The sequence below is a fragment of the Danio rerio genome, chromosome 19 (assembly GCF_052040795.2).
Source record: "Danio rerio strain M-AB ecotype USA chromosome 19, GRCz13ab, whole genome shotgun sequence".
Classification (NCBI taxonomy): Eukaryota; Metazoa; Chordata; class Actinopteri; order Cypriniformes; family Danionidae; genus Danio; species Danio rerio.
In genome coordinates, this window is record NC_141039.2 from 43,555,013 (window position 1) to 43,581,523 (window position 26,511).

Here is a 26,511-nt window from a genome sequence, read left to right on the forward strand (position 1 = left end):
CACATACTTAAGTGGAAGTAATAAAGTATTCAGCATTTTTTGTACTTAAGTATTGCAAGTAGTTTATTTCAAAATCTACTACTCAAGTACTGAAAGTAAAAGTACAAGCATTGTGTAATGTAGTTATTAAAGAAAGCAGTCAAAAGACATCATATTGTTTTGTTTATTTTAAAAATCTTTTTTGAGGGCACGTGATTAAGCAGAAAGAAAAGAAACATGGCTTACAATTTATATGAACTAGGAGAAGTTTTTCTCTCGCATTTGAACCACAGCTCTGACAGATTATAACAGCTTTAACACACACCTTTCAAAGTTGTTTGTCACAACAACACTCCGTGATCCACTCAAAACGCTATTGAAACCCATTTTCGTATCGCAAATTACCGGTTGTAAACACTGTAAACGGAAGTTCTAAACATTCTACCAGAAGACGCTGGACACTATGGTGCCCTCAGTGCGGTAGCCAAGAAACAGGTCTATAAATGTACAGAGTAGAGGTGTGAATCTACACTGGTCTCACAGTTTGGTTCGGTTGCGATCATCATGCCATCCGTTTGGTTCAATTCGATATCTCGGTGCATCTCTGTGCATTGTAATATTTATATATTATTTGCAATACATTTTTGTTCTTTAATACAGCAGTAAGATATATGAACTGTACCCTTAATTTGACCCGCTCAAAGAAAACACTTCTTTCTGAATGTATCAAACAAAACTCCAACACATGCACAGAAGACAGCATGAGCATTTACAGCAAATAAACTAATGTAAATATTATCCTGCTTGCTTTTTGAGCGTTGACAGGTGAGGTCTCTATGATTGGTTATTGTCTTCACCAGCTCAGCAGAAAGGGCTGCTATTGGCTTTAGAAATGAAAGTGCTGTTCGCCGATGGCGGGACGAACAGCCGCGGTTACAGTCTGTGTGCACATAATACGCGGTTGTCACAGGGAATCCGTAATAGACGCCGTGGAGAAAATTCGCACCTCAGGCACGCTAGTGTCTGGATCCACAAGTATCGCTTTAACAGCCAAGAGGAGAGGAAAAGTTACCTCACAAACAGGCCAGCACAGCTGGTTCAAATGTCCAAAGTGAGAGAGAGAGGTAAAGATGGAGTTTAACAGCATTTCTCCCTAGTGAAATAGCGGCTCTTGTGCTGTGCCGGATTCATTGTAGTAAGATCGTTTTTTACTCATCCCCGCTTTATTCGCCATAGTATTGCGACATCGCGCTTAGGAGATTAATGGCGTCAGTACGTAATAACTGGTTATGATCTATTACTGAACCGATATCAATCATTTTGACACCCCTAGTAATGAGTAACGATGCAGCACATTAAAAATCAATTGGAGTAAATGTATTAAACTCATCGAAAATGTGTACTGAAGTAAAAGTGGAAGTAGGAGAAAAAACAATACTTCAGTAGAGTACAGGTACAGCCTTTTAGTACTTAGTACAGTAGTGTAGTAGTTCTTCGTTACTATACATCTCTGCATCTAGGCTACGAATCAGTCAAATTAGTCACACTGATAATGTTTACTGTATATCTTGGTTTTAAAAAAGCTAGCGGAAGACTTTTCTTTTAATATGTGATGCTGTTTGCTCAACACACTCAGGCTAAAAGGTTTCTTGATGGGTCCAAAATGTGTTGCAGTGTTTTGTTGACCTTTGTTTAGCCCTTGATGCATGTTTAAGTCACGTGTTGGTTCAGCAGTTCAGCAAAATCTGATTTATAAAGATTTCTCCCGGTGGTCTAAGAAAAAAACTGGCAGAAATGGACGCCAAACCTGTTAGCCAGTGGCTCATTTGTGGTATAAAATCCATCCAAATCTCTCCATCAGATGCAGAAGACCTTGAAATGACATTATTGTGAGTAGTAAGTGCGAGTATTGTGTGTAGTATTAAAGTCCTGACTCAGCAATGCCAGTCAATCAGGGTTTGCGACCCATCTGAACTCTTGACCCCACCGGGAAGCCTGTCCACAGTGTAGTTTGTATCTAAATGTGTGTGACTCTGTTTAGGAAGATTTAATTTCATCAAGTGTTCGCTTCCGTCTCAGCTGAATATGGCCAGTGTGACATGTGTCCAGCTTCTTGTTTATTGGTCGGCCCGAGATCTTTCTCTGCTAAGTGTACATTGTTCGTCGCTCAATCAAATTACTCGCCAATCACCGGACGCCATATTGGAGGCTCCAGTGGGCTCTCTGCCACATAATTTCTATGAAAGGACAGGCTTGTAATTCCCCAAGATAGCATTGTGACGACATTCTGGGAAAGTCTGCGTTTTTTTTTTTTTTTTTACTTTTTTCCTCTTGTTGTTCTCTTTGTTGGTGTAATGTTGCTAGAAATTCAGTTCAGTTCAATTCAAGTTTATTTGAGTATTTTTACAATAATTATTGTTTCAAAGCAGCTTTACAAAAGGTGCACATTATTGCATTACAATCAAGTTAAAGATACAATTAAATATAAGTTATTATATATGGACATAGTTAACCTAGTTAATTTTATAGCATAAAGGTGATGTCTATGTGTACATGTTTAATAAAGTGTATTAAGTCTATGTGTTGTCCTTTAGGTTCTCGATGGTTGGCATCATCTTTTCATCTCTTCGGATGTGTTGTCCTTTAGAAAGAAAGTGATGTGAATATCATACTGGAGCAAATGTAGTAAATAAATGTTAAAATGTTTAGCCCCTCTTTGATTTTTTTTTTCTTTTTTAAGTATTTCCCAATTGATGTTTAACAGAGCAAAGAAATTTTTACAGTATGTCTGATAATATTTTTTCCTCTGGAGAAAGTCTTATTTGTTTTATTTTGGCTAGAATAAAAGCAGTTATTATTTTTTTTAAAACAGTTTTAAGGACAAAATTATTAGCCCCTTTATATATATATATATATATATATATATATATATATATATATATATATATATATATATATATATATATATATAGATAGATAGATAGATAGATAGATAGATAGATAGATAGATAGATAGATAGATAGATAGATAGATAGTCTACAGAACAAACCATCATTATACAATAACTTGCCTAATTTACCCTATCCTAGTTTACCTAATTAACCTTGTTAAGCCTTTAAATGTCACTTTAAGCTGTATAGAAGTGTCTTGAAAAATATCTAGTCAAATATTATGTACTGGCAAACATCATGGCAAAGATAAAATAATTTGTAAAAATACTAATAATGCTATTTTTACTCAGGGGTTTAGACTGTCACACTAGTGTCCATTTATTTTTTAATGTAGTTTTACTGTTGTGTTGTGATATTGCTTTTTTACGTTTTGTATTTTATTATGTTTATATTTTTCTTAGTCACAGTTATAATTAAATGAATATCATTATTAATAGGGATGGGCAAAAATACACTGAAATGTTTTTTTAAAGTTAAAATACCAAATACCTCCATTTTAGGTGAATCAAAATAAACTACAAAGTACAGCAGCCAAAACATGTGTCAAAATAAAATACTGTATTTTTGTATTTTAAAAATACAGCAAAACACTATAACAAATTAGCCTGAACCTTCTTTGCAACCTTCCATGTGTAGGCCTATTTGATCAATCGCTTAATTGCGAAGTAGACAATCTTTGACAGCCACAGCATTTCTCTGAGTAAGTTTTAGCAGATTCTCTGCCACCAGTGCATGCTAGACTGTATTTGTGGTCACATGATGTGCGGTTTTAGGAGTGTAATGTTGATGGAGAGCTGTTCAGAAACGCAAGGTGAAACGTCAGTTTGGACGTGAATCGTTTTCACTCTAAAACGCTTAACGTATTAGTGTAAGTAACGCCAAAGTCTGTTCTGACAGACGCACAAAAACTGATTAAATTTTTTTAAATGAATTTTCGAACAGTTTTTGGACTTTAAACAGGTTAATATTTAACTCAAATATTTCTTTAATATGCACATTGATACAAATAACACATATATACATATAACACATATAAAATAGTAATTTTCACATGCTGTTTTTTTCTCTTGGAAGGCCAGTTAAATGCGGTCCAGATCAGCAGAGCTTAGAAGCGGGCTTTACAGGCTCTACCGCTAATTACCATCAAGCCGATAAGAGTAGTTTCAGCAGTACATTTAAAAAAGATTGGTTCAACTTTGTTTCATTTCAATACAGAATTTAATAATTTCTTCAATGCACTCGCTCACTCTGTCCTGGAAACCAGCTCAAGGAAGTTGAACAGTTCAGAAGGTCATGGAAATGATGTGGTTCTTTGTTTCTCACAATCTCTCTATTTAACACGTGCATGCATGTTTGTGTGTGTGTGTGTGCACTTTGGCCATCTTTTGCTGGAATTTTTCAGGCCCATTAGCTCTGGGGGTCTCTAGTGGGAAGTGGCGATTCACTTTTTACAGTCACTTTTTTTTTGGTAAACTTGTGGTGGTCTTTTGGGTTCCTAATTGCGGTTCAAACTAAATGCTAATCTGAAAGACATTACGGGGACTTTGCAGAGACCTCCGTAACCAAGCTGTTGAAAACAAACTGTCGATCCCAGCCAAACATATTGACTCAATTAATTAATTGAGCTTTTGGGTCAGCATTCGACTACTGAATATTATAATAGTGTAAAGAATTGTAATGTTCGATGACATGGCTTCAGTTGTTAACTCTCACATCAATTGTAAGTATATTGATTGTTTCAGGATGTTGGCAAAAGCAGCTTGGGGTGAATGATACTTGAATTTTGCTTAACAAACCTAACTATAGTACCCCCCCAACAAACAGTTTAGAGTTTAATAGACATCTAAACGTAGACAGCTTGGCTAAAACAAGGCTAAACTTGGGCTGTCACTGAAAATCTAACAGACATCTAAGAATAGCCCAAAACTAGACTAGTCATTAAATAGACAGATTAGACAGGCTTTATATCTGTAGTCCATTTTCCAGTTTCATGACTAGTCTAGTTTTGGCCTATTCCTAGATGTCTATTAGATTTTCAATGACAGCCCAAATTTCGCCTTGTTTTAGCCAAGACGACCATGTTTAGCTATCTATTAGACATATTTTAAAAGCTAAAAATTCTTGCTGGGCTGACTTATCCTAAATATGTGTACATTTCAGTCTAACATTGTTATCTAGTGTTATTATTCAGCTGTCAGTAATGCTCAATTCTGATTGGCCTGTTGCAAATTTCCAAGGTGTTATTCTGGGATAATAGCACAGGCTCATTTAAATTAACTTGACTGTCAGTAAATACATTCAAATCCACATTCATATGAATTTGCTTGCCTGTCCTGCTGTTTTTTTTTTTTGGGCTATTTGGCGCCATCTTGTAAATGAATAATGCATAGTTTAGTGTATACTCTATTCAACTGGTTTCAATAATTTTTATTTGTTTTTGGACTGTTTGGCGCCATCTTGTGAATGAATAATACCTTGGTTAGTGTATACTCCATTCAACCAGTTTCAATCATATTTGTTTTTTTTTGGACTGTTTGGCACCATCTTGTGAATGAATAATACCTTGGTTAGTGTATACTCAATTCAACCAGTTTCAATCATCTTTGTTTTTTTTATTTTGACTGTTTGGCATCATCTTGTGAATGAATAATGCATAGGTTAGTGTATACTCCATTCAACCAGTTTCAATCATCTTTGTTTTTTTTTATTTTGACTGTTTGGCATCATCTTGTGAATGAATAATGCATAGGTTAGTGTATACTCCATTCAACCAGTTTCAGTTATTTCGGTCAGTTTTATTTTTTTTTACTGTTTAATGCCATCTTGCGAATGAATAATGTGCAAGTTAGCAAATGTTTTACATTCAGCTCCTTTTCATTTCTGTCAGCTTTATGTTTAATTGAACAATCAAGAAACTATTACGGCTCAGAACAAGGTTTTGTGTCAAATTTTTATGTTTTGTGGCAAGTAGCAGTGTAATAAGCTGGATAAATTCTAAATAAAAGTGGGATTATTCTGCGATAACAACCTCCTGGATGTCCTTTATCCCTAAAAGTATCCACTTAAAGATATTTTGTTTCTTAAACTGTTCAACTACGGTTATACTAAAAGAATTGTTTACGCCAAAATTATATTTACTTTAATGGAACGATAAATTTTTTTTTTGGAAATAGCTTAATTTCTACTAATAACTTCTGTAGAGCTAAACAGTTAGAGCTAGAGATTTATCATTTCTAAATCCATTCGGCATGCACTAAATTCCAGGGGTTTCATTACCACAATGTAAAATGGGCGTGGCGTGGTCTGTGTTTTGAAAACACCCCCTTAAAAAAAAACAATATTAAGAGGTCACCGATCATGCGCACAATAGTTTTTTTTTATAGCTCCGATAGATGAAGAACTGTGATGGATAACAAAGGAAAATACAATCATGCAGGTTATTTTATGAACTTCATTTGCAAAAACAACCAACCACAAGTTTAAAATTGCATTTGTTTTTACAACAAAAAAAATCTTGTGACTTTTGTACTTGGTACATGGTAAACCACAAAATAATAATAATGCTTGTTGTACATTAGATTAATAATGTACCACATAGTGTTTTTGTAGTTTAACATATGGTAACCAGTCCTGTAAGAACAAATAAATACCAAATTTTTCTGACTCGATCTTAGTCGATCGACGGATTAACAGTTAATTAACTGAACATATATTTATTTTTTAGTAAAGTCATCATGCATGAAACACCTGGGATCAGGTACAGTATCTGTTGTTAAATAACATAAAAGTGATGATACACCAAAGACCTTGGATCAGGACAGGCTTCTGATGTTACTGTATATGATATTGCAAATTCACAGACAGGCCACGCCCACCATTCGACATAGCAGGGGTTACGCTGTACTGAAACCCCTGGAAAAAAAGTGCCTGCCGAATCCACTCAGCCAATCTCCAGGTCTGTTGGGAGTACTTTTAGCTTAGCTTAGCATAAATCATTAAATTGTATTAGACCATTAGCATCTCACTCAGAAAAAAAAATGCAAAAAAAGAGTTTAAATCTTGACTCTTTTGTAGTTACATCATGTACTAAGACAATTGGGAAGTCAAAAACTGCTATTTTCTATGTCGATAAGGATAATAATGACTTCGCTGCTGTACCATAACTGAAGCAGGCGCAATGATATTGCGCAACACCTGAAAACAGCCCTCAGCTGGTAACTAAATAACAGCGTAATATCATAATCATATCCTTAGGCTAATCATTTTGACTTTAGCTGTAAATATTCATGGCTCATTTTAAATAGGTAATCAACATAAACTTTATGGTGAGTACATTTTAACTGAATTTTAATTATGTTTACAATGATATATCTATTTTTATCTTCTTCAGAGTTAAATCTCCCGTTCAGCAGTTATATCAAGTCCTGTACTCTTGCCATTCAGCACCCACGTCTGGGTTTGAGTCGGGCGAACGGGTCACATATGGAAACGCTTCATGCCGGCGTGTTGTTTTAGCTCTTTTATACAAGAGAAAAGCTGAGAGTGTCAGTGTTCACAAAACTAAAGGTTAGCCAAAAATTCCCTCTCATACAACAGCGTTTGCTATTTCCCCCTCCGTCTCATACCAGAGAGCGTCATGTCGCATTTAGATACTGTTACATTTACTCTCTTTTGATCTGCGATGTCAAAATTAATCGCTGGCATTAGAGCCGATGTCTGTCTTTTCTTCCTTTGCTCTCTTCTGAAATGCTCAGACTTTGAATTCATCGCCATCATCCGACTCTGGTTTCAAATCTATAAAGGCCCAAATCCCAAATGGTTTGGATCAAGGCAAGATGCCAGTCAACAACAAAAAAAACCTGATATCAGACAATGCGATGTCTTTCACAGTTGATGGACCGTGCCAATCCGGACCCAGATGATTACAATTTTCCCCTCTTACCACCACATAATAAGTTACATGAAACCACCTCAGCCAAAAAATCGGCCCCTGTGCGTGGAGCCACTATAATAATATTTGCCATGTGATGTGTGTTGAACATCAGATGGGATAGTGTTTCATTCCTCCGAACAGTTCAGTGTTTTCCATGTAGCACACAATTTAAAATCCCGAATTCTCCATGGAACTTTCTAAGATCATGGTGAAGTCAGGTGAGGTTGGTGGATAGGACTTGGTGGTCTTAACATTATTATCTAGAGGATTTCTATTATTTCATTCAATGTCCATTGGCTTAGTCCATTATTTATCAGAGGTTGCCACAGCGGAATGAACCTACAACTATTCTGGCATATACAGTTGAAGTCAGAATTATTAGCCACCCTGTTTATTTTTTCCCCCAATTTCTATTTTACAGAGGGAAGATGTTTTCAACACATATCTAAGCATAATAGTTTTAATAACTCATCTCTAAAAACTGATTTATTTGATCTTTGCCATGATGACAGTAAATAATATTTGACTAGATATTTTTAAGACACTTATACAGCTTAAAGTGACTTTTAAAGGCTTAACTGGGTTAATTAGGTTAACTAGGCATGTTAGGGTACTTATGCAAGTTATTGTAAAACAATGGTTGGTAAAAAAAAAAAAAAAAAAGGGTAGCTTAAAGGGGCTAATAATTTTGTCCTTAAAATGCTTTTTTGAAAAATTAAAAACTGCTTTTATTTTAGCCGAAATACAGCAAATCAGACTTTCTCCGGAAGAAAAAATATTATCAGAAATACTGTGAAAATTTCCCTGCTCTGTTAAACATCATTTGGGAAATATTAAAAAAGAAAAAAAATTAAAAGTGGGGCTAATAATTCTGACTTCAACTGTATTTTACACAGCGAATGCCCCTCTAGCCGCAATCCAGTACTGGGAATCTATTATTTTACATTTCTTTAATATAACAAATAATCTTTTGAATAAATATTCGTACAGTAAAGACTCTATATGGACCACAGGGCAGCTGGATATTACCAGTACCAATATTTATTATCTACTATTAATTTACATCTTTAATCATTTAAAATATAGGAACAATTTTCCATAATGATTTTTTTAAAACATATTTTAATATACAGTAAAGTATGAAAGTATGTTCATTTTTACATGACTACACAGCAAATTCATCTGAGTTAAATTCTCGGTGTTGAAGCATTTCAGAGTAAAGTGTTGACGTTAAAGAGTTAGATTTTGATAAATGAATATAATAAGAGTTAGAATTGATTTTATTCAGTGCGAAATCAAGGAGTTATCTTTTCAACACTTGGTGGTGTTATTTCCAACATCAGGGAATTCATGCAGCCCCAGTCACTGAAGAATTTTCCAGACGCCATTTTCCATCTAAGGTTTAGAACAGCAACTGGTGAGTTAAACTACCTAAATGTTGGTATTTTACTGACTTTCTTTAAGGAAATACAGTTGTAAACATATTGTTAAGTTAATAACTTTAGAATGGAGTGACAATTTTAAACTTCTGCGGTTTATTCATGGTCGTTTGTGTATCTAGCTTAACTGCATTACTATTGACTTCTTTTCAAGAATGTTTTTATATATGCTCACGCATACATAGTGCATAAAAACATCAAATGTACATTTTCAACACATTTCTGTCACGCTTAATGCCATTTTGTGCGTTGTTACCCATCTGTAAAATAAAATCGACACTTCTCCTTTAATTCGAAGCAAACTAGCGAGGGAATCCCCGGAGCAGCCTAGCCTACTCTGCCCGGATGCTAACGGCGACACAGGACGGTTTCCATAAGCTCTGGAGAGTTTCTAAAACATATCTGGTGAGTAAATGAACATATGCTTACTTGTAAAAGGCTTTCTGACTAAAACATATGATTGTTTGTTATTCGTGTACGTTAATTTGGTTGTTTTAAACACCGCAGCCCTTTTAAACTGGTTCATTGGTGGCCGTCCATATACCGTTAGTTGATAGACTCGCGTGATAACGTACGCTTGAATTATATTAAGGGTTGACAAGCATTAAAGTCGGAATGTTAACATTAATGTCTTTAAATGACCGCGTTTGCACTTTCTCAGACATTTAAGGTTACAGAAGTCTCCCGGAAGTTGCGGGACTAACGTTAACGTTATCCCGCAAATGCACAAAGACTCCCAGATGCCCAAGTAGATGCCCGCAAATGAATGATAATCTCCCGGAAATCGCGCGTCTCCCGCCCGGTCATTAAACACTTTGCACACCCCTCTCCACCGCATCCCTCCCAGCTCTTCAGGTACATCGCGCGCAAGTCACTCACACCGCTCTTCAGGTACGTCGCGCGCAGCTCATCCCGTTGCTCTTCAGGTACTCACCTCTCCCGCTACCTCCCGCAAATCAACTCTGTATCCCCCGAAAATTACTTTTTCCCAACTCGGGATGTCTGACGTTAGTAAGTTAGGCTATTTATGTAGTCAGGAACATCTTAGTCAAGCTTTTTCTCCCGCATGATATTGTGCTTAAAAATATAGGCTAAACTTAGCATGTACTGTACACAACATTTACGTTTTATTAGTGCGTTGTAAACAGCCACCTGTCTGTAAAATTAATCAACTGATTCATATTTGAGCAGCCTAATGATGATACAGGTTTGATTTGTAGATGTATTATATCAATAATCAACATCTGAATCAAAAGATATCTGAAAAAGTGTGAGGCATACTTTGTGATGTTCATCTCTCCTTTTTATCTGAAGGTTATGCATATGTGTTAGATACTAATTTTTTGTTGTTTTTTTAACAGCCACAGTTCTCTATACAATAACACAAGACCCTGTGACGGTGGCTGATTAGAGACGGATGGTGTATTTCCAGAGTTGGTGAAATGACCAAGCACACCTTCTTGGTCATATGTGGTGATAATAATGAAGGTATGTTTGATAAAGTTCTGTATTTGTTTCACAAGCTGAGAGGGTATTAAAGCATTAGAGAATAACGAATGACATGAAGGTGATAAGTTTTGTATTGTGGGTGAACTGTTACTTAAATAATGTTTTGCTCTTTGCTTTGCACTTTTCCTCTTCTGCTTATCCTAATATTTTAGATTATATTTGGACCTGAAACATCTGCTAGACTCCAGGAAAGGTGGCGTCAATACTGGACCTGAAAGGGCCTAACAAGTTGAATCTGGTAAAGAAACACGCACACACACACACACGCACGCACGCGCTTACAGAAAACTGTAAGTTTATGAATATTTTTCACACTGTGGCCAATATTTTGGGGAAGTCAGCATCACTAAATGATATAAAAGATTTTAAGCTCCTCTAAATTTTGCTCCAAGTGTTGTTAAATTCAGGATTCTGGACAGACAGCTGCCTGTTTTTCCAGTTCTAGTCATAGTGGTTAACCTAATTGTTTTTGGAGATCCAACAGTGATTTATGTGTTTTTTCTACTTTTCCATATCCTGTCACCTCAACCAGCTGGGAGAGTCAAGTTGTGGATCATCATGAAGATTTTCAAAAGGTGAGTTTAGATTTCTTAAATGTTTTATTTACTTTAAATGTTCTTTTAAATATATCATAGAATTTGATTGCAATTTGTTTTCAAACATTTTTCTTAGTCATGCTGGAGTCTTGAAGAGTTCTTAGATGAGCATCACCCTATATCCGTGCATCAGGAACCACCAGACGAGCGATCAACAGCTACTACATCGTCATGGATAAAAAGGTCATCCTGTGGCTGGGAAGCACTTCATTCACAGGACATGCTTGATGAGATTTCCTAGCTCCAGTTTGTTTTCACACAAGTTTACAGCATTTATACCTTCATTTAAACTGCTGTGTTTGATATGGAGGACCAAGGAAACACCAGAAGTGAAAGATTTGCATGCCAAGTTGTTTAAAATGTAATTTCAGAAGAAAACTATGCATTCAGAAGAAAACTATGAGTGACGATATATTGAACTTTCAAATTGCTCTGATGAAACATCAAGTTTGGACCAAAGGACAGAAACAGCCTTTTTGAGCACTGGTCATACATATTTTGTTGATACTGTCTGTACTAATAAAACATTTAAAGCATATTTGACATTGTTGCATTGTAAAAACTGAATGAATTGTTGAAGTGGTGAATGTTTTCAAATAAAATGTTTTTTCTTTTGTAATTTACAGTCTATTTGACCTTTTTACCATATTTACACTCAAGAGAGTTGAATAAAATAACAATATATTACACCAGGCGGTGTTAAATATAGTTACATTTTTTAACTCTGACCAGAGTTAAAATTAACCCTTACTTCGGTGTCAATGTGCCAACCCTTTTGAAAGTGTTGATTTAACTCTGTTTTGAGTGGACCCCATGAGACACTTTCAAAGTGTTGAAATTAACACCCATAGAGTTGTTTTGGGTCCCCATATTTTGCTGTGTATATATTGTACTAAATGATGCCTTTGATCCACTATAATATTTAAAATTTATCATTAAAATTGTAATTTTTTAATAGTTTTCTAGCAATAATACCATTTAAATTTACAAGTAAAAAATCTAATAATGCTTTATCATTCTAAGTTTAATTCTGTTTTACTTGTTGCCTTTTTAAAATTCTTTATAAAATTTACTAGCTATGAAAATGTGTTGTATATATAATTTCATAGGACTTTTTGCATTGTTTTGTTTAATTATGTGAATCAGGGAAAATGATACATTTAATCAATCAATTTAAAAATGTTGCAAATAATAATAAGTGTGAAAAATAGGTTAAAAACATAAAATGCAGTAACATTTTTTCCACATTCAGTGTGGAATATGAACACTACAGGTCAAAAGTTTGGGGTCAGTTTTTTTCAGATTTTTTTAAAAGAAAATGATTCTGTTTATCAAGGCGGCATTTAATAAATGTAAAAAGAAAATTAAATTGTTAAACATTTATTAACATTTTAAATAACTGCTTTCTTGTTATATGTAGTTTCAAATGAAATTATTACTTCAGTCATAATTGCTTTTATTACTATTACCACTAATAATAACAATAATAATTAATATTAGAGTGATTTCTGAAGGATCATGTGACTCTTAAGACTGGAGTAAAGAAGCTGAAAATTCATCAGTAAAATCACTGGAATAAATGATTAAATTAAATTATAAAGTACTTTTATTTAGTACTGTTATTCTATAGTGCAATAACAGTTCACAGTTTTACAGTTTTTACTGTGTTTTTCATAAAATAAATGCAGCCTTGGTGAGCAGGAGAAGCTTATTTTAAAACATTTAGCAATCCTACTGACCCCAAACCTTTGATTGGTTGTCTATATTGGACTTTTAAAATCCTTATTCTTTTGTTACATGATGCCACTTTTATTATACAGTGAGTAAAAACACGCAAAATCTTTTTCAATATGCTAAATTTTTAGGGGTGATTATTGCAGTCTTGCATAAATAATTAGAAAGACATTTGTTGTACACAATTTACTTTAACGAGTCCATTATAGTTGGAAAACCAAACTACCACTCTCACAAAACATTCTCAGTGTAACATTACAGTATAAACAAAACAGTCTCTGATATCAATACCCCCACATAAGTTCATCATTATATTTCAATTGGCCTGCACTGTGCATAAGCAGAAAACAGGAAAAAAGCATTATTTGCTCCACAGGAAAAGCTTAAGAAACTGGGGTCAAAATGTGTAATGTTTTTGCTTAAATGGCATGGGGATTAAAACCCAAAGTTTACCATTAAAGGGTTATGTGTGTTACGTTTATGTTTTTACGAGTGTAACTTTTTTTTTTTTTTTACTGATGTAAAATACATTCATAAAAGAAAAGATACATAAAATAATGCAATTAAAAAAAAGAAAACTTTTTGTACTGACAAAGCTAAAATGATGAAAAAATGTCTATAAACAAAGGTTAAATCATTTAAAAAAATGTTAAAATGGTAATGTAAAAACGTCTTAAACAATGCATTATATGATCATTTATTTGATGTAGTAGTGTTGTATGTGTGTGGTGTTTTGGTTGTATTTTCTATCAGCCATTAGGGGGCACTCTTAACACATCAACATCACCAACTGCGGACACACATTCAGATTCTGCCGCTCTGAAAAACCATCAGCTCTCTACTTCAGAAAATTACATGATATACTTTATTAAATCATTTAAATGTCATTCCGGCCTGTTTCTCATGTATTGTGAATGTAAAAACTCCCAATTGGTATTTTCGCTGCTGAGTACTAGAAGCTTGTTTGTTTTCTGCTAGTGATGAATTCCACATTCTATTCTGAATGAAAACGATCAAAGAACTGCTGCCAGTATGGCTGTATTGTATTGTAATGTGTTACTACTAAAATACTGCCAATTAATTTTTATTAAGTTAATGTTGAAATAATATATACATGTAATAAAAAATAATAATGGAACAATTGTTTAAATATGTGCAATATTTTAATATTACGTTCAGTATTGCTAAGTATTAATTCAAATGTGAATAAGTAAATAAATATATGTATGTGTATATATCAACAAAAACTTCAAAATTTTACATTTTCAGTAAAAAAAATCTTCATTAGACAAATTTCTGAAATGAATAAATCTGGATCTGAAAGGAACCGCAGCTGTCTTGAATATTTATTTTTTTTATTTTGCTGTCTAAACACTTCAAATGGAAAGTAAAGTTTGTCAATATTTTTTACAGTTAACTATAGAAATTAAATAAATGTTTAAATATGCATTGTAATATTAGTTTTAATAGTTTGCTAAAAGTTAAGTAAAATGTGGATAATCTAAATATAAATGTTTCCTTTAAATTACCTTTATGGTGATTTTAAATGAAATTTTTTTACAAATTTAAAAAACAAAATGTAAATTTTAGTAAAAAAAAAAAATTAAGTTGAATCAAGCACTCTTTTAGTCATCCCAACTTCTATCAGTCAAACTGACTAAAAAAATAAGGTAAATTAAAAATAATTAGTTGAAATTTGATTCACTCAAGAAATATGTTTGATGTTTGTCAAAACTACTTGTTAAAAATGAGCTGAAACAACGTAATTTTTAAGATTTTTTTGCGACAACTTAATTTTTTAAAGTTCAATCCACTTAAATTTGTAAATAAAATAATATGTTAACTTGTTTCCTTCTTGTGCCAAAACAAATTTGATTGTGTGGAACCCAAATTTTTTACAGTTTTTGTTGTCATGAATGTATGTCATATCATTTTAACAGTGTTGAGATAAAAAAAAAAGTTCTCCATAAGACAAATTTCTGAAATTAATGAATCTGGATCTGAAATAAAATAATTTTTCCAGTTTAATTATATGCAGTGTTTTAATAATACTTTTAATTTTTGCTAAAAATCAAGTGAAATGTGAATAATCTAAATATAAATATTTGCTTTAAACTACTCTTAAGGTGATTTTAATTGATGGTTGTTTTACTAAAATTAAAAAACAAAATATAAGTTCAGTAAAAAAAAATACACACTAAAAGAATCTTCTTTTTTAAGTTGAATCAAATCAACTTTTACAGTTGTCTCAACTTCCATTAGTCAAACTGTCTAAAAATATTAAGTTAAACTAAAAATAATTTGTTGAAATTTGATTAACTTATGAAGATGTGTGAAAGTTACATACACATTTCAAAAAGTTTGCTGTTTGTCATTTAGTTGTTTAAAAGGAGCTGAAACAACACAGTTCTTGAGTTTTTTATGACAACTTTATTATTTTAGGTTCAATCCACTTAAATTTGTAAAACAAAATTAACAATTTCACTTACAGTAATTCCTTTATGTTATGCTGACACAAATCGATTGGGAACCCAGCATTTTTTACAGTGTATTTATCAGTTTAACAGATATATTTACATAAAAGTGAAACCAAATATACAGTATACTGACCTTCACTATAATATGTAAAAGACAATTCTTGTGTATTATAAAGTAAAAAAGCTTCCGATAAATGGGTAAAACTTAGCAGCTAGAAGGATTCTTGCCACATATAAACACTTAATATGACATTTCATTAGTATTTTGTAATCCTTAAATTGAGACTTTTAGTATGTCATCATATGATTCTGGTTCTAATTATTTTTATCTATCTTACTAAATGCATAGAATTTAGAATTAAAATTGTATTGAAACAGATGAAACCAAATATACAGTATAGTGACCTGCACTGCAATATGTAAAATAAAATTAGCTTTTTAGTAAAAAAGCTTCGTTAACATATAAAGATTTAATATTGCATTACATTAGTATTTTGTGATCCTAAATCTTTTATTATAACATCAAATGATTCTGGTTCCATATAATACCTGTGTCATTAGTAAATCCAGCAGGCGGCGCTCAACTTGCGGTCTGTGTGGGTCCTAACCAAGTGTGCCGCAAGCCTACGTTTGAGTGAAGGTCTCGGCCGTTAGATCGCCCCCTGGGGGCTGGCTGCAGTACAAGTCATAAAGCCCGCCTCCTCCGTGTTAATGAAGGAGACTTGAGCCCAAATAAAAAAAAATATTACACTTGCAATAAAATGTCCCGAAAGATAGTTCTGGTCGATTAAGGCACTGGTTATTGTGCTGAAATGGGTGCAGATCTTCATTTTTGTAAACAGTTTGTTTTTAGCAGTAATTTAATGCTGGGCGTGTCATCGTGATTGACAGCTGTGATTGACAGTTTCTCAAAGCGCGGCGTCTGAGCTTCGGCAGGAGACTGAAGTGTTATTATTCGATTTCTGTGTTATTTTACCATGACAAAATGAGTTCAGCAGTAAACTATAGTTTCTGACATACATGATCCTGGTGGAACACTGTTTATTCGCTAAGTTCAGGGCTTTTTTCGGGCTTTATTAGTTTGCTGATACACGCCTAGCCACCCAGATAGCAAAACACAGTTCCGGCTAGATTCTCACCTGCCGGAGACTTATCTCTTAGAGCTCAGACTGACTAATGTTACCTCTGCTGGACCTACTCCGGATGCCTGGACTCACTACCCAATTCCAGCCCGAGTCAATCGAGCCAGATGCGGCGGCCGAGCGAGCAGGCGCTGCCGCATGCGAGCCGGAATCAGCCCGCGACGCCGCGAGTAAGTTATGCGCTGCGGCCTGGAGCTGGCGCGATTGAATATATAAAACCCTCATATTTGTTAACGTTATTACATCCATTTGTGTTGATATGACAGCAAACGCATGCTGAGAAGTTCGGGGGGCGTAGTTGATTTTACATAAAGCGTTTGATTGGAAGCTCGACTCTGCTCATTTTCGCGGCTCCTCCTCTGGCTCCATCAGACAATCCTTCTGCGCATGTCTGGCTCCAATTTCAGCAGTCTTTTGCGACAGTTTGTGCCCGTCAAGCAGGCGTTTTGCCCTCAAGGCGTTCAATGGGAAAAAGGGCTGTCGCGTCGTCCATATTTTTTACAGTCATTGGTCCTAACCAAGTGTGCCGCAAGCCTACGTTTGAGTGAAGGTTTCGGCCGTTAGATAGCCCCCTGGGGGCTGGCTGCAGTACAAGTCATAAAGCCCGCCTCCTCCGTGTTAATGAAGGAGACTTGAGCCCAAATAAAAAAATGTATTACACTTGAAATAAAATGTCCCGAAAGATGGTTCTGGTGGATTAAGGCACTGGTTATTGTGCTGAAATAGGTGCAGATCTTCATTTTTGTAAACAGTTTGTTTTTAGCAGTAATTTAATGCTGGGCGTGTCATCGTGATTGACAGCTGTGATTGACAGTTTATCAAAGCAGCGCGTCTGAGCTTCGGCAGGAGACTGAAGTGTTATTATTCACTTTCTGTGTTATTTTACCATGACAAAATGAGTTCAGCAGTAAACTACAGTTTCTGACATACATGATCCTGGTGGAACACTGTTTATTCGCTAATGTCAGGGCTTTTTTCGGGCTTAATTAGTTTGCTGATACACGCCTATCCACCAAGATAGCAAAACACACTCGGGCCAGTTCCAGCTAGATTCTCACCTGCCGGAGACTTACCCCTCAGAGCTCAGACTGACTACCTCTGCTGGACCTACTCCGGATGCCTGGACTCACTGCCCGATTCCAGCCTGAGTCAATCGAGCCAGATGCGGCGGCCGAGCGAGCCGGCGCTGCCGCATGCGAGCCGGAATCAACCCGCGACGCCGCGAGTATGTTATGCGCTGCGGCCCGGAGCTGGCGCGATTGAAAATATAAAACCCTCATATTTGTTAACGTTATTACATCCATTTGTGTTTATATGACAGCAAACGCATGCTGAGAAGTTCGGGGGGCGTGGTTGATTTTACATAAAGCGTTTGGTTGGAAGCTCGACTCCGCTCATTTTCGCGGCTCCTCCTCTGGCTCCATCAGACAGTCCTTCTGCGCATGTCAAGGCTCCAATTTCAGCAGTCTTTTGCGACAGTTTGTGCCTGTCAAGCAGGCGTTTTGCCCTCAAGGCGTTCAATGGGAAAAGGGGCTGTCGCGTCGTCCATATTTTTTACAGTCATTGGTCCTAACGCCCCAGTATATTGCTCAGTGAGTGCCGTCTTTCTGATGAGATGTTAAACCGAGATCTTGACTCTCTGTGGTTGTTAAAAATCCCATGATGTCCTTCAAAAAAAGCTTAGGGGTTTAACCCCGGCATCCTAGCCAAATTTGCCCTCGGACCTCTGTCCTTCATGGCTTTAAGCATCCCCATATCATAACTGGCTTCATCACTCTGTCTCATCTCCACCAATCAGGTAATGTGGTGTGCAGGCTGGCGCAATATAGCTGCCATCATGTCATCCAGGTGGGTGGTGCACACTGGTGATGGATGAGGAGATTCCGCCCAACAACATGTATAACACCTTGAGTGTACAGAAAAGCGCTATATAAATGTAAGGAATGATAATAATAATTGTAAATATTATTATTATTATTGTTATTATTATTAAGATTATTATTATTATTATCTGATTTTTATCTATTCAAATAAATATAAATGAATAGAATTGAAATCAAGAACCTCTATTTTGTACTCCTTAAATCACTTTTATTTTGTCATCAAATGATTCTGTTCTAATTGTACCTGATTTTTATTTATTTAAATAAATATATAAATGAATATAATTTAAATCGAGAACATTTATTATGTACTCCTTAAATCAAGACTTTTATTATGACATCAAATGATTCTGGTTCTAATTATACCTGATTTTTATCTATTTAAATATATATAAATGAATATAATTTAAATCGAGAACATTTATTATGTACTCCTTAAATCAAGACTTTTATTATGTCATCAAATGATTCTGGTTCTAATCATACCTGATTTTTTTTGGCAATTTTACAGGTCTTGAAAGTGTTGAGATAAAAACAAAGCGTCTGTAGATGTGAAAGCAGCTGCCGTCAGTGTGGCGTAGATTCCGTATCTGCAGGCCTGGTTGATCTGCAGGCCGGGTCGAGTGTCTCGGCTGTGGAAAGTTTGAAGTCATGAGGTTTAATCATGCTCTGTGGCCGCTCTGCATGGCGTGGCATGATGACTCTCTTAAAGATGTGGTTGTGGGTTCAGGCCAGCTTCACTGGCACCACAGACCCTCTGCATAACGTTGCACATTCATTACCAGACCAGAGTCTCGCAGGTCAGGAGAACATACTGGAGATCTGGAACAGGAGACGCTCTGGAAAACCAGGAACTAATCATCTTCATTAGAGACGCTGATTAATGTCAGTCTGATGCTGGACGCCATTCATTATACTGCATCCACAGCATTTAATTGTCAGGGGATTTTATACAAACTTGGGTTTTGGGAGGAAATTATATATTTTATGTTGCATTGCTTGGGTGTATGGACTGCATGTGAATGCTGAGCTTATAGCTGGTTAGAAGATATCTTATATAATATTGTATAGGCAAAACAGAGAGTATTTTCAGATATTAGTTTCACTGAAAAAATCAAACCTGTTGCAAATATTTTTATGACTGAAGAAAGTTTTAAAAACGTGACTTTTACATCACTTCTTAATGTGTGAAAGTTTAGGATGTGTGTGCAATGACTATGGGCCCTATCATACACCCGGCGCAAGGCACGGCGCAATAGTCTTTTGCTAGTTTCAGCTTGGTGCAAGAGTCGTTTTGAGGCGTTGCGCTACGCTGTTTCAATAGCAAACGCATTTGCGCTCATATGAACGTCTGCGGTGCATTGCTGGCGCGTTGCTATTTTGAGAAACTATAATAGGATTTTCAATAGACCAAAATAAACCCGGTCTAAAGTCGAGCGCAGAGTTGCGCCTCGCTTACACACTGCTTAATAGCCTACACACAAGATGTCGAGCAGGGGTCACCAATCCTGGTCCTGGAGGGCCGGTGTCTCTGCAGGGTTTAGCTCCATCTTGCCTTAACACACCTGCTTGGATGTTTCAAGTATACCTAGTAAGACCTTGATTAGCTTGTTCAGGTGGGTTTGATTAGGGTTGGAGCTCAAATCTGCTGGGCACCGGCCCTCCACGAACAAGTTTGGTGACCACTGATGTAGAGCTATACACAAATATCTTTACATATGAGAAAAAAAAAATATCTAATATATATATATATATATATATATATATATATATATATATATATAGTATATAATAAGAATAGATATAGGATATAAATATAAAGGATTAAAATATTATAAAACATATTTTCTAGCCTACATAAATATGAAAAACCATTGTTTATATGCCTTTTTCATGTCTGGAGGCCTCTTCAGTTCATTTATTACAATTTGCTTTTGTGTAATGTTATTATTATTAGCAGTATTATTTATTATATTTATATTTATATTTGTTTTATTAAAAACAAGCTTAGATTTGCCCACCTGCAGGTTTTAGACTATAAGGGGCTCAGCATGTGTTTTAGGATATAACTCAGGTTTTTGACCACACTGCGTTATTATTGTTCATTTATTCGTTTGCTGGAAAATAGAACTGAATTTAGAATTAGTTTTAAAACAAATCTTTGTGCTTAAACAAAATTAATTATTCATAGGCTAGTTGATGTCTGTGCGTAAAAGTTTCCATATCCACGAGAGCGAAAGTAGATTCAGCTTTGCAAAAATGTAGATGCGGCCCTCTAGTGGATTTGTCATATGAACTTATTTTTAGTTATACAAAGTTTAACAATATTGTTTGTTATTTTGACAAAAAAAAATCAAACTCGATCCGAATATTTTTATGATAGACAAAAGTTTTGGAGAATTTGTATATGTGATTGAGAAAACATTATTTTTTTATTGTGTCTTTTTTTACATGCAACAATTTCAGACGAAAATTTCAGAATCAGTGTGCAGTGACCATAAGTATTCAGCTTTGCAAAAATGTAGACGGCCTCTTGTGGATTTGTTCTCTGAAATTATTCTTAGTTCGAAAAAAGCTGAACAATACTTTTTGTTGTTTAGACTGAAAACATCTAACCCGATCCGGATATTTAAAGAAGTATTAAATATTTATATATATCAAAATATTAAATCATAGACAGCGCTTTCTAGTAAATTTGTAATCTGAAACAAGCAACATAATGTAGGCTGAGGCAAGTTTTTACAATAAGCCTGTTACAATAATGCCTGATTTGCATATTTAAAGAAACATTTGACAAAACTTACAAAAAAATGTTTCTAATACTTCATGACTTAAACTGGATTACACATGATCATAATAATTAATAAATGTGTTTACCCTATTTACATGTAGACTGAAGAATATGATTCATTGCATTTACTAATGTTTTTAAGGTAAGTGGTTGCAATCAATTTGCATGGGCTGAATTTAAACAAATTCATTCATTCAATTCATTCATTTTCTTGTCAGTTTAGTTCCTTTATTAATCCAGGGTCACCACAGAGGAATGAACCGCCAACTTATCCAGCAAGTTTTTACGCAGCTGATGCCCTTCCAGCCACAACCCATCTCTGGGAAACATCCACACACACATTCACACACACACATACACTACGGACAATTTAGCCTACCCAATTCACCTGTACCACATGTCTTTGGACTGTGGGGGAAACCGGAGCACCCGGGGGAAACCCACGAGCGCGAAGGCAGGGAGAACATGCAAACTCCACACAGAAACGCCAACTGAGCTGAGGTTCGATCCAGCGACCCAGCGACCTTCTTGCTGTGAGGAGACAGCACTACCTACTGCGCCACTGCCTCGCCTTTAAACAAAGTTACTAAATTTAATTTGTTTTAAATTCAGCCCATATAAGCTGTTTGCAAACACTTACCTTAAAAAAATTTAGTAAATCCAATAAATAGTTTTTGTTTGTGACGTGTGCTGCATTATAATAGTGGCAAAGCAACAGTAAAAATCAATCCCTGAAACAGTAACAACACTCGGACACATGATTTCAAATGTCGAGGATCTGACAAGACTTCTCAAAACATCTCGAGATCTGCAAGGTTTCCTGTGGACATTAGTGCGGATCTGCGTTCAAAGTGTTTATCAGGGCGACTCTGAACATTTCCAGACCCCAGAGAGCGTCTCTCTCCTCCAGGCTTCATGATAGCGGCTTCTGAAAGACATGATCAGTCTCAGCCGTTTGTCAGAGTCATGTCGTAATGATGACAAACGACAATGACGAGGACGGCCGACAAAAGGCTGTTGCTTTTCCAGGAAAGCGTCAGAGAGCATTATTTGCCACAACAGCAAAACTTTGAAGAGGCTCACAAGAGGAGAAGAAAGATAAGGGTCGCTGTGATTTATGTGTTTGGTTTGATGAGCTGCATTCAGCTCGTTTAACTATTTGTCATCATGCTATTGGTGCGATTCATCCACCACTCCCTGGCGTTTGACTCATTACATTTGTTAGATTCGACTTTATTGTCTTTCCAGTAGTGCAGATATGAAGAACCTATATAATACAATTAGCAACTAAATAGTAATATAGCACAAAAACAATGTAAATGCTGAAAAAAATCATGCAAGTAGTTGTATTTTAAATAAATTTTATTAAAACAATTGTATTAATTATGCATGTACAGCAGGTAAAATAAGTATTGAACATAATTTTTGAAGAAAACATTTACAATCGTGCTGTTGACGACATTTTCATCAGATGTCTGTAACAACTAAAGTAATTCATACAGTCATTCAATCATTTTCTTTTTCAGCTTAGTCACTTTATTAATCAGGAGTTGCCACAACAGAACGAACTGCCAACTTATCCAGCATATGTTTTACACAACTGATGCCCTTCCAGCCACAACCCATTACTGGAAAACACCCAAACAATCTCATTCACAAATTTACACTGTGGACAATTTAGCTTACCCAATTCACCTATTGCGCATGCCTTTGGACTTGTGGGGGAAACCGGAAGCACTCAGAGGAAACCCACAAGAACATGGGGAGAACAGACCCAGCCGAGGCCCGAACCAGCAACCTTCTTGCTATGAGGCGACAGTGCTATCCACTGCACCGCCATGCCACCCTTCATATATACAATTACAACTAAATTAACTACACTGTAAAAAATTTTTTGGAATTTTATTTTATTTCTGGCAGCTGGGGTGGCGGGAAAAAAAGTAAAATAACGGCTGTTAACGTACAGGAATTCACCATTAAATAACAGACATTAAAATACAGAAATTTACCTAAAATTTAAATTTAAGGAAATTTCTGTAACTTAATATCCATTATTTTACGGTATATTTCAGTAATTTAACAGCCGTTATTTTATGTTTTTTTCCGGCACCCCAGCTTCCAGAAATAAACCGTAAAATTACAGATTTTTTACAGTGTAGTTTAGAAATTCAGTTATATGTAATTAAATTAAATGACAGAGCGAAAAAGTACTGAATACATGAAGAAAGGGGTGTACAAATAAATGGAAAGCTCAGACAGCAGCTGAAATCTATCAGTAGTTATTCAGCCTCTTCCCCTCATCTGTGTACATTTTACTCATATTATAATTCTCACTTATTTTTATAGTCATATTATTTTTTTCTTGTTCAAGAGTTCACACATAGCTGATGATTGATTTTAAAGCTTGTTTGACATGCTGTCCCGGGAGAGAGCCCTGAGCTTCTAAGATCTTTGAGCCCGGGGCTCCCTCCCATTTGCAAGGCAAGAGGGGAGTTTGAGCTCAGGTAGATCTCGAGAACGTTCCTGTTGTAGTAGCTACTGAATAGATAGTGATTGCTCTTAAGAGATAACTACTTCAAAGAAGCATGTCTCTGGTGACGATTTGGATTAGTCAATCAACTTAAGTTGCATGTTTTTGGGAACCAAACAAACTTGAGCACAGGGAGAACGTGTAAACTCCGACAAAAACGTTGGCTGCCTTGTTAAGGACTAGAACCAGTGACGTTCTTGCTGTGAGGCAACAGTGCTAACCACTGGGCCACCATACCACCCATCTAGGAAAGGAGGAGGAGTCGGGGGGAAGAAGGGATTCTTCAAAATGAAGATGGCTGTTATATGGATTTTAGGGTATTTATAGTGGCTTAGGAATTGTCTGATTGGTGAATCATAAACTGAATAATGCGGGACCGACTGCAAGCAATCATAAGCACGTCATCCTCTTAAAATTAGTTTATAAATAAAGTTCATGAATTATGACTTTTATGCTTGCTTGCAATTCCATGTTTACATCTCACAATTCTGAACTTTTTCTTAGAATTGTTACTTATTTCTTGCATTTGTGATATTATTGTTTTTTACAGTTCCTATAATTACAGTAAGTATAATTAGCACTCGTTGTGTGTATTGCCTTTTCTTGTTGACTTGCTGAATCCCTCCTCAATTGTAAACAGACATTAAAAAATCCTTATTTCCCCTTTTTCATGTCAAAAACAAGCTTTCATTGTTTTCTGTACCCATTTTTATGGCACAAAAGGAATAATAACCACAAACAGCGTTTAAACGAAGTATTGAACACATCACCATCATTTTCAGAAAACGTGTTTTTAAAAAAATGGGAAAAGGAAAAAATATTGAACACACGAATAAAGAGTGTAAAACAGTATGGAAAGCCCAGACAGCAGCTGAAATTTCCCAGTAATTCTTCAGCATTCCTGCCCCTCTTCAGTATACAGTAGGTGATAGTTTAATAATAATAATAATTAATAATAATATTTCCTTACATTTATATAGCGCTTTTCTGGGCACTCAAATCGCTTTACACAATGGGGGGATCACCTCATCCACCACCAGTGTGCAGCATCCACCTGGATGACGCAACGGCAGCCATTTTGCGCCAGACCGCACACCACACACCAGCTGATTGGTGGAGAGGAGACAGTGATGCAGCCAATTGAATATGGGGATGGTTAGGAGGCCATTATGGACAAAGGCCAGTGGGCAGATTTGGCCAGGATGCCGGGGTTAAACCCCTACTCTTTTCGAAGGACATCCTGGCATTTTTATCGACCACAGAGAGTCGAAAACCTCGGTTTAACGTCTCATCCGAAAGATGGCACTCACTGAGCAGTATAGCGTCCCCGTCACTATACTGGGGCATTAGGACCCACACAGACCGCAGGTTGGGCGCCCCTTGCTGGCCTCACTAACACCACTTCCGGCAGCAACCCAGCTTTCCCATGTGGTCTCCCATCCAGGTAATGACCGGGCGCAGCCCTGCTTAGCTTCAGTGGGCGACCATGTGAGAGTTGCAGAGAGCTAGCTGCCGGATAATATAGCCATTACCGCCGTAGCTTGTACCGCCGCCGCTCTAAATGGGTAAGAACGTGTTTTTAATGTATGACCGCAGTTTGACCTGCAACTGGTAAACTATTATGGACCATGGCCAATTAAATCTTTTCAATTCCATTTCAAAGTGATGTTGTCAATGGCCCATGAACATTTCCTGCTTGTTATCAAACTATTTTATAGCTGTAACAAGAGGCGATTCAATCATGTAAATGAATATTAGCTGTGTCAGTCCAACATCTACATTAGTGGATGATGAAGATGAAACCAGAGTGGACATTTTGACAAGAAAATGATCTCAAACACAGACAAGGAAACTGTTAATATGTTTCAGCAAAGGAAAATAAACTGCTAGAATGATCAGCCAATCACCTGACCTTAATTCAGCAGAATATAAGAGGAGCAGAACTGGTAGGGGAGACCCACAGAATTGTCAAGATTTGATGACTCTTGAAGTCAAAAAAATAATCAAACCTGAGCGAAGCATGCGACTCCATTCTTTACTATAAAGTCTCTTATTTCACTGGATTTAAACATTCTTGGGAAAACAAGCCAGCAAAGTATATAACACTGTTCTGGTGCTTTTTTGGATGTTTTACTGAAAGAATAATATCTTACTTTTTATGCCTTTGACAAATACTTATAAAACATTTTCTAATATGGGAAAAACACTTTACTGATCAACTCTGCTCGACAGTGAAAACGTGGACTCATGCGCTCTATTAAATGTGAAAATGTGTAAGTATTTTCTTGTAAAGCATAATCCAATAATGGCAGGCTCGTTTTGACTTGTGAACCCTGGCGGAGTTCATGAGTATGTGAGAACGTTTCTCTGGCTGGTGATGTGCCATGCAGGGGTGCGATAGAGAGATAGTGTTTTGTCTCAGGCACAATTTGTCGTGCCAGCTCCACATTACAGGCCTCTTTCATGCTGCCGTTGCCGCCTCCTCAGTGCTGTGTGTCTGTTGTGGTCTGCAGGCACTTCAACACCCAACTTCTGAAGCCTAATTT

The 26,511-nt window shown here is 36.0% G+C and overlaps 1 protein-coding gene and 1 long non-coding RNA gene across 2 annotated transcripts in view; both read left to right on the top strand.

Moving 5' to 3' along the window:
- The window catches only part of dync1i1a (dynein cytoplasmic 1 intermediate chain 1a), a 160,034-nt gene that overhangs the window by 38,519 nt on the left and 95,004 nt on the right, over positions 1 to 26,511 (top strand).
- On the top strand, positions 9,032 to 11,946 carry LOC148679834 (uncharacterized). The gene is made up of 6 exons (XR_015945451.1): positions 9,032 to 9,281; positions 9,602 to 9,708; positions 10,665 to 10,791; positions 10,965 to 11,050; positions 11,345 to 11,387; positions 11,485 to 11,946. It is a non-coding gene; the product is annotated as an uncharacterized LOC148679834 (long non-coding RNA).